At 43.9% G+C, this 16,101-nt stretch overlaps 1 protein-coding gene across 5 annotated transcripts in view; it reads left to right on the top strand.

The window, feature by feature from the left end:
- The window catches only part of Runx2 (RUNX family transcription factor 2), a 174,768-nt gene that overhangs the window by 156,065 nt on the left and 2,602 nt on the right, over positions 1 to 16,101 (top strand). The window lies entirely within an intron of this gene.

Genomic DNA, 16,101 nt, shown 5'->3' with positions numbered 1-16,101 from the left:
CTTACCTTCTTTCGGCTGGTTTTCCCTGTGCTTCGCCTTCCCATCCTGGGAGATGCGGTCTCGTATTATGTCATTGCCCTAGTCGCTTGTCTTGGGTACACTGCAGTATGTCAGTGTCCCTGGAATGTCTTCCATCCAGAGCAGTGCCTGTGCTCAGCCTCTGCAGGGGCAGGCGGCCACATCACACTGTATTCCAGTAATTGCCCCTTCTGCCAGTCCGCCTTTCTCCCACTTACTTTTTGTTTTGGTGCTGGTCTTGGGGCTTGAACTCCGGGCCTGAGCACTGTCCATGAACTTTTTTGCTCAAGGCTGGTGCTCTACTACAGCTCCATTTCTGGCAGTTTTGGTGGTTAATTAGAGACGAGAGTATCAGGGACTTTCCTGCCCAGGCTGATGGGAACTTCAAGCCTCAAGGGCTCAATCTCTCAAGTAGTTGGGATGGCAGGCGTGAACTGCTGGTGCCCAGATCTCTCCTCTTTACTTTTACACCTTATAGAACCAAGTATGACACTTCATGGTTACTCTTGTTAAGTTTTACCTCATTTAGTTCAGGTGATAATATTTGCCTAAGAACTTTCTGTGTTTTAATAATGTCATATGATCTATTACTAGCCTCTTATATTCCTTCCTACATGGGCTGTCTTTCCTTAGTTCATTGTAACCATTTCCCACCAACTGAACGGATACTTAGCATCTATCACAATGTGTAGAGACAGGAAGTGGATGAAAGGGATAGAGAAGGCCTGGTCTCTGCCTTTGAAAAGTCTCATCTGGGCGACAACAGAAAACTGATGTGACAATAGCAACATCACGATGCTAGCGTATGTGGAGGCCAGTGTAAACTAAAGATGCTCGGGATCTATGGCATGAGACCTTGTCTGGTCTCTCTACTCTAGCAGTTCACATCTATAACCATCTTGGAACCATCCCCTATAGGAAATTTTTTTGCTTTGAGTGCTTCAACAATTATGTTGTAAAAAAAAATTACCTATGTTGTGTGTGGCTCCATGATGTTGGGAAAGATATGATGAAAAGATATATTTTGCCTTCTCTCAAGTAGATTGAAAAACTCTCCTGGGCGAATAAGGCCCTACCTACCCTTCCAATCCTCTGTTCTCTCCAGAACTCCAGCTAGAATGAAAGTTCCTCTGTGCCAAAGGCCTAACTAACTTCCTAATCCTCTTCTGTGTCTCTGCCATTCCATCTTCAGTGCTCTGAACGTGTGTAGATGCTCATGGGAGAACTTGTCTTCTACAGCAGAGGCTGCCCATCCATTGGTGCTTCCTGTTTGAGGCTTGCTGATGCTATGGCTCTAACGACTGGCTGATGTAGATGGAGAGGGGGTCCTGTGGGAGACTGATGACAATTGCCGTGTACCGTAACCTCTATTCCATACAAATATGATCCCAGCATATGATGTATTATGGAATTTACCAATGTCTCTGACACAACACAGCTAGCTCTGTGCTTTAACACCTATGCGCATATGCATGTATTTATCTACTCACTGAATTTAGAATGGCATCCACATTTAGTAAGTATTCTTGGCAGGCATGTTTTGTTTGCTGGTTTTTGTTGTCATATCAGCCAAGGCAATGCATTTTTCAGGAAAAACAGCACCCACAAAATCACTAGGTCTTAGTATTAAATTGTTAACTCATTGAGCATTGATTTCTCAGGAAGTACTAATCAATCCCTGTTGGTAGAGAAAGCAAAGAGAAACTGCATGGTACTTTAAGAAGGTTTGCCACTATGTAGAAAGAGCTAGATAAAAGCAACTTTAAACAAAAGGTAACTAAACAAGTTAAATGTTTCTTCTTTTAAGATGCAAGTAACCACACTCGAATGCAAATTGTTCTAACTTATTTGTGGATAATGCTTTATTTTGGAGTGTTTTTCAGACTTCTGTTTTGTTTGTTTTCTGGAAAACCAAATAGGAAGGCCTACATTACTAAATTTGGTCTGACTTTGAGTGGCATGGCTTGAGGCAAATCTAGGACTTTGTTTAAATGATTATTCTGTCTAAATTAAGAAATCAATGATTTTTCAAATCCAAAGTCATGTAAATAAAACATACTGCACAGGCGACATTGATCCTAAATCCCTCAAAGAATTTTCTAAGCAGGAACATGTCATATCTTTTCTATAGAGACTGTGGGCATTAAGTGACCAAACTAGAAATCTAGCCAACCATGGGTGGCTGGGATAAGACCAGTGTTTTTGTTTCTTTTCATTTTGAGGGAATGCTGGAGATCATACTCAGGGCCCTGTACATACTACTACACAAGTATTCTGCCAATGCACAGCATCCCCAAGTTCTCTGCTCTTTCTCTAACCAAAATGCTCTCTGTTTCAGCTCCCTGTGGTAATTAGTAGTAACGCTGTAGTTAATGGAATAATAACAACAAATATAATGATGGTTATAAACACACTCCACCCTCTGCCAAGGAGAGCAGTGATTCATGATAAATCAATAATGAATCCACTGATGTGGTCACAATAAACCCATACACAATTAAGAAGAACCTTTGCTAAACAAAAACTACAAAGCAAACCAAAACAGGCTGAGAAAGGAGGAAAAAGTTGGATAATCATTGCTTTTGCTAGTCAACATTTAAGAAAACAAACCCTTCAGCTCCCAAACTACACCTTCTCAGTGAGTCTAAAAGGCTCATGGAGAATTGATCTTCCCACAAGGAAAGAGGTGAGCTCTGTCATCTCTGCAGTTAACACAGAAAGTTAAAGTGGTTCTGTGACCTTAGAAGTTGGCAGGTGTCACAGGAATCCCCTGAGGGATTAACGAAACCTAAGGTGATCTCTAGCACACGGTTGAAGCATTTGAACCTGGACATGCATCTCAAGGGAGCATCGAACCCAGCACTGATGAAATGGCAATTGTTCAATAAAATGGTGTCGGTTTGGTTTATCAGGAAAACCTTTCCTCCACGGCCTAGGGACTGGGGCATAATAATCTACCACTGTGCTTTCAGTTTTGGCAGTGAATTGGACATGGCACTTGGCTGGGAATTGAGGAAATTTTCTTTTAATTTTAGATGCACCTCTGGGTTCTTGAGGAGGTGACTGACCTTCTGTGGGTCTTAGTTCCCTCATGTGTGAACTGAGTTAATTGAGTTCAATGTTGTCTAAGGTACATAATGCTTTGGTTGTCTGTGATTCTAAATTAGAGCCAGAAACTGTAGATTTCTCTGTAGAACAGATCACATCAGAAAACTATGACTACTGTTAGTAATCACAATGAAAGGTTTGGATAGTATTTCAGAGAACTACCCATAATAGAAACAACTGCGAAAGATGTCAAGATGAAATTAATTCTGATGGGAAGGTTAATTAAAGTCCAAAGATGGGGCTTTTTAAACATTCTTCACCTGATACCAGTGGCACCTCTGACGTGTGGTACCTCATATATACAGAATTGCCAGAGCCCCATAGACAGATTGGGTCAGCCTAGACTTAATCTATAGTTAAGGGACTTTATGATGGTTTTTTTTTTGGAATGCCTAGCATTGTCGAATGTAGGTAGTAGAATTCAACTTTTAGAGCTGGAAAACCCACGGAGATGATGTAATCTCGTCTCTTCTCTTGGTCAGGGATGGAAGAGGGGTGAGACTCCACCCACATCACCCTGTTTGGTGGGGACAAGGCTGGAACTAGAGCCCACAGCTCTGGTTACTGGCCCAACACTCTAGGATGATTTTCTCCTGCTGCTTCTTCATAGGCTACATGATTCTTCTTTCCCTTTCCAAGGAAGCAGGAAATCCAACCTGGATTCGTCTCCTTGTCTTGTTTTTTTCTTTCCCTCTTTTTAACCCTGAAATTTACTTTTACTTCCTTCACATCGAGTCAAAGAATCAAATAGGCTTTGCCCTGTCCTGCCACAGTGCCACCCACTTTGGACCAGTTACCAGCTGTTTTGGTCCACTTCTGCAGTGGGCTTCGTGGATGTTATTCTCAAGCTGAGAAAAATAGGACTTGGGTTTTGTCCTTGGCAGGCAGAGGGCTTCCGCTGCTGGAGGAGCTGCTACTGGAGCTGCTGTAAATGCATCCTGTCTTCCTTCCATAGCCTTGCCAGGCCAGGCCCTCCTTTTTAATTATTTTTTTTTTTTGCCATCAAAACAAGTAGCTCCTCTCAGACACCTTAATACATAATTGGGTGTGTCTGTTTACACTTGGGAGACAGAGGGCTTCAGGTCCCAAAGAAATACAAGGAGTCTGGGAGCAGCCACAAACAGATGTTGAGAATGTCCATTTGTGGCAAGTTTATTGCTATAGCACCAGGAGTTAATACTGAGATGAAATCCCTCTGGGGGTGAGGGGTGAGGGGAGAGGCAGATCAACTGAAGAATGTTACCAGGCAAAGGAGAAAGTGGAAGGGGCCCTCCTTCTAGTTTTCCTTTTTCTCCATTTGCTCTAGTGTTTGTTGATTTCTTACAACAAGGAAGTTTTCACTATTTGATTTTGGCTTTTTGAAAGCGTTTGCTAAATGTCTCACAATCTATATCTATAGGGCTTGATTCTACCCCCTCCTCCTTGCTTTCTCAAACACTGCACTCTGTGAACAAGGCTCTGAGTAACTAAGATGTGTTTGTTTTTGTTTAAATCATTCAGAAGAGAAATCATCTCTTGTCCATTGTTAAAAGAAAGCGTTTCAATCAAAGGGAAATTCTACATATTCTACAATATACAAACAGCTCTTTGAAATTGATGCCAAATCAAACTCTAAAAGGGACATTTTTCTTGCAGAAGTTTCGAGTTAATTCTGTGTGCAGGGCTTGAGCGGAAAAACTCTGAGGCTGTCAGAAGAAGGAGTTACTGTAACACCACTTTTGGATTCAGGAGTTACCTGAGGAACATTGTCTCAGGAGAGTAAGGAGACTCTCGTCCATGGCTTTAGGCTAGATCCTAGCAACAGAGAGAAAGAAACACTTTCCAAGTAAGTCAGTTTTTCAGTTCAGTAGTAGGTAGGCTTGGTTTCTTGTGTCATTGGAGCTAAACATCCAGCTTGAGAAGGCACACCAACCAACATTTAAAAAATTAGTTGAATCCTTCCTTCCTTCCTTCCTTCCTTCCTTCCTTCCTTCCTTCCTTCCTTCCTTCCTTCCTTCCTTCCTTCCTTCCTCCTTCCCTCCCTCCCTCCCTCCCTCCCTTCCTTTCACACAGGGTCTTGCTATTTAGCATAGCGTGGCTTGGACTTGAAATTCTGTCTTAGCTTCCAGAGTGCTGGGATTACCCTTGCATGTCCCTGAACCTGGCTGAATTATCCCCTGCTTTTAAAGAAATAAAAAGAAGTTCAATTTATATAAAAATAGGAGATGCTAACGAGTTAAGTCTAGAGGGAAAGAAAAGGCCACCAATCAGAAACCCAACAGTTTTACTGTAGCTCTACTGCTGTCTTTGTCGTGGAGACGGACAGGGGCATTCTTTCCTACACAAAGCTACATTGTCAGCTGTTACCTATTGTGCCTTCCTCACAGATGTTTTGTGAAGATCAAGCCAGATGTTTGTAAAACCGGGAAAACTTAAAGCAGTGAACAAAATGTGAGATGCTATCTTTTAATTTAATTATTATTTTTGAGAGTCAGCATTGATGTGAGGCCTGATTGTTCACGAGGACTGAAGTTAGAAGCAGATTTTGTGTGTAGGATAAGGGGGCAGACAAGGCACAGGTCGTAGCATGGGATGCACTGTGAAACTGGAGTGGATCTGGGGCTAACTTGAGTGAGCCCTCTGGGCTCAGGTGCTGCTCACAGGCTGAGTAGGCCTGGGATGGTAATTTAGATGTATAGGAAGAAGTTAGAAGACACACAGGATTTTGGCCCAGTCTGGTATCACCATCATTTTATTTTCCTTGTGTACATGTAAATGTCTTTAGGGTGATTCCTCCAAGAGGGGCTAAGACAGGCCTTAAAGTAAGTAGAACAGACTTTCCATTGTGAAGGAATTCAAAGGCCAGTACAGGACCAGCACATGCCCCTATTCCTCAGCTACTCAGGACGTGGAGGTAGGAGGATTACAGTCCAAGGCCAGCCTGGGCAAAAGCACAAGACTCCTATCTGAAAAGCAAAATAGAAGCGTAAAGGCCAGGAGGGTGGCTGAAGTGGTAGAGTGCCTGGCTAACCAATGTGAGGCGCTGGGGAGTTTAGTCTCTGGTACTGTAGAATAAATAGATAAAGACAGATAGAGGTGATAAAGTGATCTTTGCTCCTCCACATTTTTGTGAAATGCACAAATAGAGAAGGAAATAAATACAGAGAAGGAGAGGTTGCTGGCAGTAAAGCAGGAATATGTGAAGGCACACCCAGGAAGGAAAGCGTGAGGTCGATTTTTAAAGGCTGCTTAGAATTTCAAGAGGAGGGGAGGATTTAATGGCCACATGAATAATGAAGACTAAGGCATTGAAGGTGAAAAAAAAAAATCTGGGCAGTACAGAAAATGGCAAAGGGCTATTTCACCAGGACTGTAGAATTCCTAAAGAAGTAGAACAAGAGAGAAATATGGGAAGGGAAATTGGGACTAGATTGTGTCTCCTTCAAAGGAGGGATCTAGACATAGACCTGAGTGAAAATTACACACACCTGAATAAAAGGCACGGCGTGAAGTCCCAGACTAGGCAAGCAGTCATGACCAGACCAAAATGTTGAGAAAAAGGATTCAGGAGTCCAGGCGAGCCTGTAAAATACAGCAGCAGTGAAAGCAGGTCCTCCTTCTTCCTTCTTCTTCATTTCCTCCTGGGACAGGAAGCGATCCTTGTGTGGTCATCCCAGTCAGAGGCATCTCCTGGAACTGAGTTCCAGAGACTGAGCCACTGGTCACCCTACTCCGAAGTAGGCCCCGAGGCACCAGGCAGTTTGAGACAGGATGGCCTTAGCCCTGTGGGACCATTCCAAGATGCTTTTTGAGGTATGTCTTGGAGAATTAAATTAGAAAAAAACAACCATGCCCCATGCCCCAAACCTTTCAGATTTTGTGTGATTTTTGTCATGGAGTCAGTTATTGCCTGGCATTGAGTTCTCCTGTTGCTGGCCCAGATGGATGGGAGACTGGGTGGTGGGGTTTGTGTGAGGGCTGCACTGGGAAGCTGAGAATTCGGACTATGTGGAAAGACAACGGTGTGCATTCGGAGGTGGTCGCTTTGGTGATGGCCAGCTGCCCTAGTCTCCTTTTCTTTCCTATGGTGACAGCGTGTTTTGATCAGTCAGGGTCCTTCCAGAAGAGTTTGGTTGGACTTGGAGTTGGGTGTGTGCATCATTGAGCAGGTACTTTAGGACTTAGAGCTCAATGCATGCAGTTCCTCGCAGGACTTGACGTTTTATGAATAGTGCTGGTAAGAGGGAAGGAAGAACACGCCTTTTGAGGTGGGAGGTGCTCCTCACTTAGAGTCAGGCAGTCTGAGGAGCACAAAACGTGACTTGCTTCCGATCAGTCAGAACACCAGTGGCAGAAACAAAGCTTGAACTCCAGGGCCGGATCAAGGACGGGCGATAGGTGGCAAGCATCAGTCGCCCCTTCCACATCCCATCCCCGCGTCTCCGTCTCTGTCCTTGCAGCTATCATTAAGGGTCAGTCAGAGCCCTTCTTTCTCATCATGGCCCTCCATTGGCCCTGACCAGTTGGACAGAGTTCACTTGAAAATGACCCCCAGATCCGTGCATCCTAGCGGAGCCTTTGGACCACATCTCAGCCACTATTGGATAGTCTATAACCTTGAGGGAATCCCTTCGCTTCTTTGAGCTCCTCTGTCTTTCTTAACATAGGGTGGGTGGTATTGTCGTCCTGATGAGGGTGGTTAATAACACAGTGTAAGATGGGCTTTGGGGATGGAGGAGCAAAGCCCCTCTGCCCAGCCCAGCCCTGGCAATGGAGACTTGGCTGCATGGTTGGCCCCTCTTTCCTGCCAATCTCTGCTTAATACCATTGGATGGTGTGAGCAGTAAGTCACTTAGAGGATTCATATGGCTTGGGAAAGGCAAAGCCTGGTGGTTGGGCATTCATTAGGTCTGGTTCCAGCCTACCATCAGGCAAATTGGAGTCTGAGCATTCCTGCACAATGGGTCTGGCCTTGCCACCAAGCTTGAAAGAATGCTGCTTGGATTTCCTATTGAAGTACCTCAAAGGGCAGAGGAAAACACAAAGCTCCTTCACCATACCTGTCTCTCTGTATGCTGGCACAATTCTCCTAAGGTGAAGATGATCAAATCTCCTGTGTTTCCTTCACGCTCATGAGAAGTTTATAATCTGTTTTCATTTTAATATAAAAATAATGTGCTAAGTTATGAGTATCAGTTAAATATTTCCCCATAAGAACCCTCTCCATTTGTCCCCTTCTTGTATTTCATGCCTTCCTATCAGTTGGGTTTTGGTGTCTAACATGTAACATCTCAACCAGTTCATAAATTTCTGCTTTTAATAGAGTCTAGGTTGCCACTAGCAAAGGCCACAGGAAAATACCAGGCTTGCCTCTCTCTAAATTCAAGCATTTTTGAAAGATTTACTTAGGACCAATTTATCATTTAGTTACAATTTAAAAAATAATCTTAATTGGCCACATATGTTATCAAATAAGAGTCGGTCTCGTACCCGTGCCTCCCTCCCATCTCCCCGCTTCTGCCCGCCCACTCCTGTGTATATGCGCACTCCATTTTGCCAGGATGTCAGAAAATTAATTATGCTGCCCTAGGCAGATACCATCACAGGAAAGCCGCCCCCATCAGAGATAAGATTCCCGATAGAGAAGCTGTTATTTTTAAAGCCCTCTCTTGCCTCATTTTCCTAGTTCCTCTTGTCTTAATTGTGGCTCCATGTTTTGGTAGCCATAAGTCATTAGTGGTTTTTAATTTTTCTGAAACTGAACTAGGGGCTGAAAGGGTGGATTTGCCTCCCCCCGTTTTTTTCCTCCTTTTTTTTTTTTTTTCCTGGCTAATCGGAGGAACGCAACCACATCTGAAGCCACTTGGTTCATTATGAATTTCATGGAAACTGATTCTCTGAAAGTGTTTCCATATGTGTGTTCCCAATATATCCCATCGTCTGTAAATGGGAGCACAGACGTGTGTGCATGGGCTGGAAATGGCTTCAGGATGTGAGAGCAGTCATATGACCGCCGCCGCCACACTGTGGGTGGCCCCTTCGGAAAGACTCGGTGTCCTGGGTGCTGGCGTCCTTCCTGCAGCGGATCTGGTTTCAAAGACCATCCACCCTCCTAGGATTTAAAAAGTTCCTAATCAAGGCCTACCAAGATCTCTCCGTCTCTTTTCCTCTTTTTTTTCCCCCTCCCACTAGCTCCTTTGGCTCCTTCCTCCTCTGTAACTCTCCATCCTGGCTTGCAAGTGCACGCGTGTGTGCTCAAGCGCGCGCGCACACACACACACACACACACACACACACACATCTACTGACGGCTCTTTTTCCTTTCACAAAAAGGAAATATATTATTCTAGCAACATGCTTAACATTTGGGTGGGTTTAAGGAAGGGTTGGAGGCTCATCCCCTCTCCCCCCTTCCTTCTTTCATTACCACACGCTTTCTTAACCTTTTAGGATCAGCTGCTCTTTCAGGATTTGTGAAAATGCAGTGGAAAAGTACAATTCTTTACAACATGAAAAAAAATTTATCCTGGAGAGTTGAGGTACCTCCCCCCTCTATCTCTTACTCTCCTTTTGAAAAACTATGGAGTTTGCTAATCATTTCAGTATCTATCTTCAAAAAGAAAATAAATGATTTCAAGTTCTTATTTTTCTGTTTCTTCCCCTCTCAAATGCTCTATTACATTTCCCCATATATGATATACTAATAATATCTAACAATTAAAACTAAATCTAGCTTAGTGGTAACTATTTGCTCACTCTCTTTAACATGAGGGCTACATCCAGGGAAATTTAGAACACTGATAGAAAACTCATTAAAGTGTCACTGTGAGAATATAATACTTTGTAGGGAGTGTATCCTGATTTTTGGATGATGTCTCTGGCCTTTCTACCTGGTTCTTGTTGCCAATGAGAGATTTTGCTGGTATTCATCTGTTAAGCAATTTTCTGAATTATTGTCTTTTCTCAGCACTATATTAGGCGGCTGAACAGAAGAGAAGGGTTTTTCTAATGTTAAAAAATAAAAAAGCCTCTAAAGTAAAGTAACTGGATTGGTAACGTTTATATACATACAAGTCTGAGTGCGCATAGTGAAGATACCCATGGCTGGATGCCCATGGCTCACGCCTGTCGTCCTAGCTACTCAGGAGGCTGAGATCTGAGGATCATGGTTCACAGCCAGCCTGGACAAGAACGTTGGTGAGACTCTTATTTCCAGTTAACCATCGAAAAACTGGAAGTGGCACTGTGGCTCAGGTGGTAGAGTGCTAGCCTTGAGCTGAAGAGCTGAGGGACAGCGCCCAGGCCCAGAGTTCGCTGAACATGTTCAAAGCTGCTGCCACTTCCTTCTCCTCTTTTCTCCTCTTTTTTTTTTTTTTTTTTTTTGTGATAATAGGGATTGAACTCAGGGTGTTCTACCACTTGACCCACACCACTAGCCTCTTTCTGTACTGGTTATTTTTTTTTTGTCAGGCCTGGGGCTTAGATGACAGCTAGGATGACTGGCATGAGCCACGGGTGCCCGGCTTCTGCATTAGTTATTTTTGAGATAGGATCTCACTTGATGCCTGAGCCAGCTGGGACTGCAATCCTCTCTCCCTTTCTTCCTTCCTCCCTCCTTCTCTCCCTTAGTTAAGCTGAGAATGGAACTTGAGGTCTAGTACTCATGGCTGAACTCCACCTCTGGCCCGTGTCAATAATACTGATATGACTGAGATTCGGGCTGTGTACACGTATCTGGGAATTCAGAAGTATGAGTTCAGCAAAGTGCCATGACTATGCTAGCCTTTTGAGGAGCCATTCACCTCTGATTTGATCCTTTCCCTCTTCATCTCTTTCCCCCAGGGCTCCAAGAATGGAGCTGCACACAGATATGGGCTCTGGGCCAGGACAGTTCCCCAGAATGAAGTGGAAATAATCTTGGTAGTAAACCAGGGGCAGATCTATCTACTAGTGGCAAATGCTGATCGTGAGGCACCGTCTGTGGTGGACTAGTGGTGTACTGATGACTGAGAGTGGCTTTGAACACTCTTTTAAAGAGAATTTTGCGAGGGTCTACAGGTATGGGATGTGTATGAATTATATTTTAGATAGGACGTTGGCATCATCTCGTATTTATAATATCTGTTTTTAATGTGTCAAAAATGTGCTAGCCATTGTGCAGTTACAGATCCCTAGACTCATTCGTGTGTTCATTTTTCCATCCAATTGTCCACCAACATATTGTTTTCATTGGAAGTTCTTTCAGTTGCACCAGTTTCTGAGCTGGGCTATGAGAGGCAGGGAACTCCTTTACCATACAAAACTGACTTGGGCTGGAGAGAGAAGTCTAAGAAACAGCTCATACCTCAACTGAGTTGCGTATGAGGCCCCAAAGGGTGATATAGAAAATAAATGCTATTGGAACCGAGGCAGAATGGGGAGTTATACGAGAGAACAGTTGGAAAGGGGCAGCCAGGGCAGGGCGGTAGGAGAGGGAGCAGAGTTGTAGTTACCGGAGGAGCTCAGTGCTGAGCCCTCATGTGTTCTGTGTTCCAGTAGGAAGGACGCCGTGAGAGGCTTATAGTAAAGTTCTTGGGTTTTATTTGAGATTTGCCGAAGCAATAACCTCCGCCATTTAAAAGGCCCCAGTGAAGCTTTGAAGTTAGCACCTCATTGCTGAGAAGTATGATGGCTTTTCATTCTGTACGTTTTTGTGCTTGCATAAAAGGAGGAGGACTGAGGACTTTGACTGTGCTGATGTTTGTTCTGTTTGGATTCCGGGCCCTTTTTCCTCTCTTCTGTCCCGCCCTGCCCTTCACGGGGACATACAGACACTCTAGGCTGCTTGCTGTGGATCAGGTAGCTGGCTGCCACCTCCCAGCTAAGACCTCCAAGTGACAATTACATTTATCCGTTCTTCTCCTCAAATGCCGATTTCCTTTCCTTCTGAGGATCTCCTTGCCCATTTTCAGTCAACCATTATTTATGGAGGGGTTATTAAATAGTAAAACAGATCTTAAAGATGTAAAAATGCCAAGAATCACTGTGAATAAGGCCCGAAGGGGAGATGGAGAAGCCACAGAGGACAGCACACTCTCTGATTGGGAGACCCAAGAAGGAGTTAGCATTAGAAAGCAGTGCAGATGTCCTGCGCAGGACTGCAGGCTAGAGGAGCCCCGAGGAGCCCAGAGGTTCTCTCTTATCCTTCCCCCATCTTGGTTATCTTGTTTTCCTGTACACCTTCCACTTGCTCTAAAAATCCCCGAAACCTGAGCGATTATCTCCTTTTCTCGCACAGATCTTTCAGGGAGGATCAAGCTTTTGTTGTTGTTGTTGATGTTGGTCGTGGGGCTTGAACTCAGGGCCTGGGCGCTGTTCCTGAGCTCTTTTGCTCAAAGCTAGTGCTCTGCCACAGTGCTATTCCAGTTTTTTGATGATTGATTGGAGATAAAAGTCTCACAGGTTTTTCCTGCCCAGTCTGGCTTTGAACTGTGATTCTCAGATCTTAGCCTCCTAAATAGCTAGGATTACAGGTGTGAGCCACCAGTGCCTGGTTACATTTTTTTTTCTTACTTTTAACACTGATTTTATTTTCATTGGAGCCTCATGGGGATTATTAATATATTCTCCCCTAGGTATATCAGGCTGTGAAAAACTGCTGCTTCTGCTGTTTTAATGAGCAAGTTCTTTCAGTTCTTCCTGACAACTACATTTGTTTGCAAGCTGTCTGGCTGCAGCCAGGGGTGCAGACAGCAGCTTTGGAATGAGGCACATCTGTAGGGAAGCCAACGGATCCTGAGGGGATCAAACCCTTGACCTTGATTTCCTTCACATTGTGCTCCCAGCAATGAACGAACTGCTCATTATTCAGCAGATTAGATTAACAACAAAACCAAGAGGAGTGGCCAGTTGTAACCCTGGAATGGTGCCTCTTATTAGAGTAACATGTAGGTCCCATTAAAGTCTACTTAAGTATTTGTTGTTTGGGCAAATACATTTCTATCATGAGAGAGAGAGAGAGAGAGAAAGGGAGAGGGAGAGGGAGAGAGATGAAGAAAGGAGGAGGGAGAGAAGAGGAGAAGGAGAGAGGAGGCAACAAGGAGGAGGGGAGGAGAGGCGAGGAGAGGGAGAGAGAAGGGGTTAACATACATATATATAAACTGGTGATCATCTCAAGCAGAATCCTCAGGACAGGATTCTAGCCTGCCTGTCCTTTGTTGTTTTTTTGTTTTTTGTTTTTGTCGGTCGTGGGGCCTGAACTCTGGGCCTGGGCGCTGTCCCTCAACAACTCAGCTCAAGCCTAGCGCTCTACCACTTGAGCCACAGCGCCACTCCTGCCTGTCCTTTGTTAGAACTCAGAGCAGTCTGTGTAATCTTAGCTCTACCTGCCCCAAGCCCTATCTTCCTGAGGGATTGGTTTCTCTTCCCTAGATTCCAGCATCCCATTGGAGATTAGATTAGAATTATCTTAGAAGTAAATGAGGAGTTTAGACTTTTCCAGCAGAGTACCCCAACCAGCAGGAGAGAGAGGGACATGGATGTTTTAGGAGATGTAGGTGGCAGCACTGGAGGGGGTGGGTGGGAATACAGAGTCTTGTTGAAGTCATTATTTCTGTAAAGATTCACCTACATATTGCATTCTCCATATTGATTCAGGTTGACTTTACACCATTACGCCATTTCTCCAGGTGGAGTCCAGCCAGCAGTCAGGAAGATGCACCGTCCTGGGGCTCCAGTTACCCCGCCGGCCCCAGGCACTCTTGAATGTAGGCACATGCCGCTTTGAGCCCCGCAGAGGTGGCAGAGGTGGTGTGGATGGTAGCACTGTCAGCTGCCGAGCAGTTGTAGGATGTGACTTACTGTGTTTTGTGCATGAAAGAGCGATGTGGGGAACAGCGGGAAGCATGGATTGGTGAAAGCTGTTTCTTGCTATTTTCTAAAAGTCTCCAAACCACTTCTCGCTTTATTTATTCAGTAGATTTTAGTGTCAGGAGTTTTGAACTGGCTATGGGGGAACTTGGGCTCTAGGAACATTACAGAGATAATTAGGAAGCCTAGGGTTACATTTATAACTTTAGATTGGGTTATCAGTACTTGTAGAACCCTCTAGACTTTCATCTGGCAGACTTTTTGGGGGGGTGGTCGATTGTGTGCTTGAACTCAGGGCCTGGGCCCTGTCTCTGAGCTTTTCTGCTCAAGGCGATGGCTCTGCTACTTTGAGTCACAGCTCCACTTCCAGTTTTCTGGTTGTTAATTGGAGTCCCACAGACTTTGTGGCCCAGACTGGTTTCTAACCATCGATCCTCAGAGCTCAGTCTCCTGCTAGCTAAGATTACAGGCATGAGCCACTGGGGCCCAGCTGGCAGATTCTTTTAATACCCAAATTTACCTACTCATTAGTTGAGTTGATACTCAGTTCTGTTTTTTTTTCTTTTAAGTTTGTGGCTAGAATGGGGGTAGGGACCCAAAAGAATAAATAGTTAGGAGACAAGGTTAAATCTCCTAAAAAGAGGTTAAAAGAAAACCTGACTTCATCTATGAAATAGAAAATAGAAGTACAGCTGCAAGTCTATTCAAAAAAGAGCACTTAGTTATTTTAGCTGTGTCTGTAACCATTATTATAAACAAATTGTGGATTAAGAAGAAATTTATATTCTTTTAAGTTTAGAGTCCCTTTCCACCATACATTATTATAGAAAGAATGGATTGTTAATCCTTTTTCATGTACAATATATTTTAGTTGTTTCAGAAATGTTTTATGATAACTTAAAATGACTGAGCAAATTACAGAAAATTCTGTGGTTTGTAAATTATCAGAATTATCCTAAAATCCCTTTAATGTCCACTTTACTTCATGTTGTCAAGAAAGAGTTAACCTTGAAAGGGGAGCTATAGTGGTAGAATACTAGCCTACAGTGAAGAAGCCAAAACAGAGCATGTAGGCCTGAGTTCAAGCCCTCGCACTGGCACAGAGAGAGAGAGAGAGCTAATCCTCAACACATTACTGTCTCAGGACCAGGAGTGAGTTGTCAAAATACTATAAATCTAGTTGAACTTGGTTGGGTTGTCTTCTATTTAACCACAGGCAGAGTTCATTCATTGAAAGAAGAGTGTATGTGGTATTAGCTAGCATCTAGAAACCCGTTGGCCTGTGATGGCCGATGAAGGCATCAGCAAAATGTATCAGGGAAAATAGAGACATAGAGAAGGGGAGGGGTCATCGGGTGGCAGAGCCCCAGCCATGTTGGAATTTACTGGCAGGACCACATAAAATGTTTTAATGAGGTTTCTGCATCACAATAAATGAAACCATATGGAATTTTAATTATTACTGCAGTATATCTTAAGTACAAATACATGTGAGAAGCTTTTTTTTTTTTAACACGAACATGCCTATCTATGTGAACCCTGTGCTTCTGTGGAGGGCAGACATTGACATTTTAAGTACAACTCCTTTCCGTTCTAAATTGCTCGTGCTATTCTGGCTTTCCTCATGTGCTCTGAGTACTGAACCTAATACATACCGAAGTGACCTGCCTATAACTATTAACTATGCCAACTCAAGTTCACCTCGATGCTCTGAAGGGAGACCGCCTACTGAGTACCATGTGTGGCCTTTATGTAGTAATGTCCTCATTGTTTAAGAAAGAGCATCCACATTGGGTGGGGAGATGTTACATTTCACTCGCCTTCATTTCTGATTGTGTCACGCTCACTATTTCCACATTTTTCACTTGAACTTGTCAGAATTTTTTTTTTTTTTTGCTTTGGGGAGGGGTTAGGGAGAGGCAAATTGAGGATGGAGAGAGATTTATTTAAATTGAAAAAAAAAACCCTAGAGTAACTGCCTGGCTGCACTGGTTTTGTTTTGTCATCTTGAAAGTGTTTGCTTCTGGTATCAGAGACTGCTCACTTGCTTTGGGCCTTCTGCAGATGGAACTCTGGGTTCTGGGAAGCTGTTGCTGAGGGCTGGGAATGCCCACCCCAAGGGCTGTTGTCTCTCCTCCTGTCTCTGAG

Source organism: Dipodomys spectabilis, unplaced genomic scaffold (genome assembly GCF_019054845.1).
Source record: "Dipodomys spectabilis isolate Male_0828 unplaced genomic scaffold, ASM1905484v1 ptg000669l, whole genome shotgun sequence".
Classification (NCBI taxonomy): domain Eukaryota; kingdom Metazoa; phylum Chordata; class Mammalia; order Rodentia; family Heteromyidae; genus Dipodomys; species Dipodomys spectabilis.
Note: the sequence above shows the minus strand (reverse complement) of the source record. Positions and strands in the feature narration are given on the sequence as shown.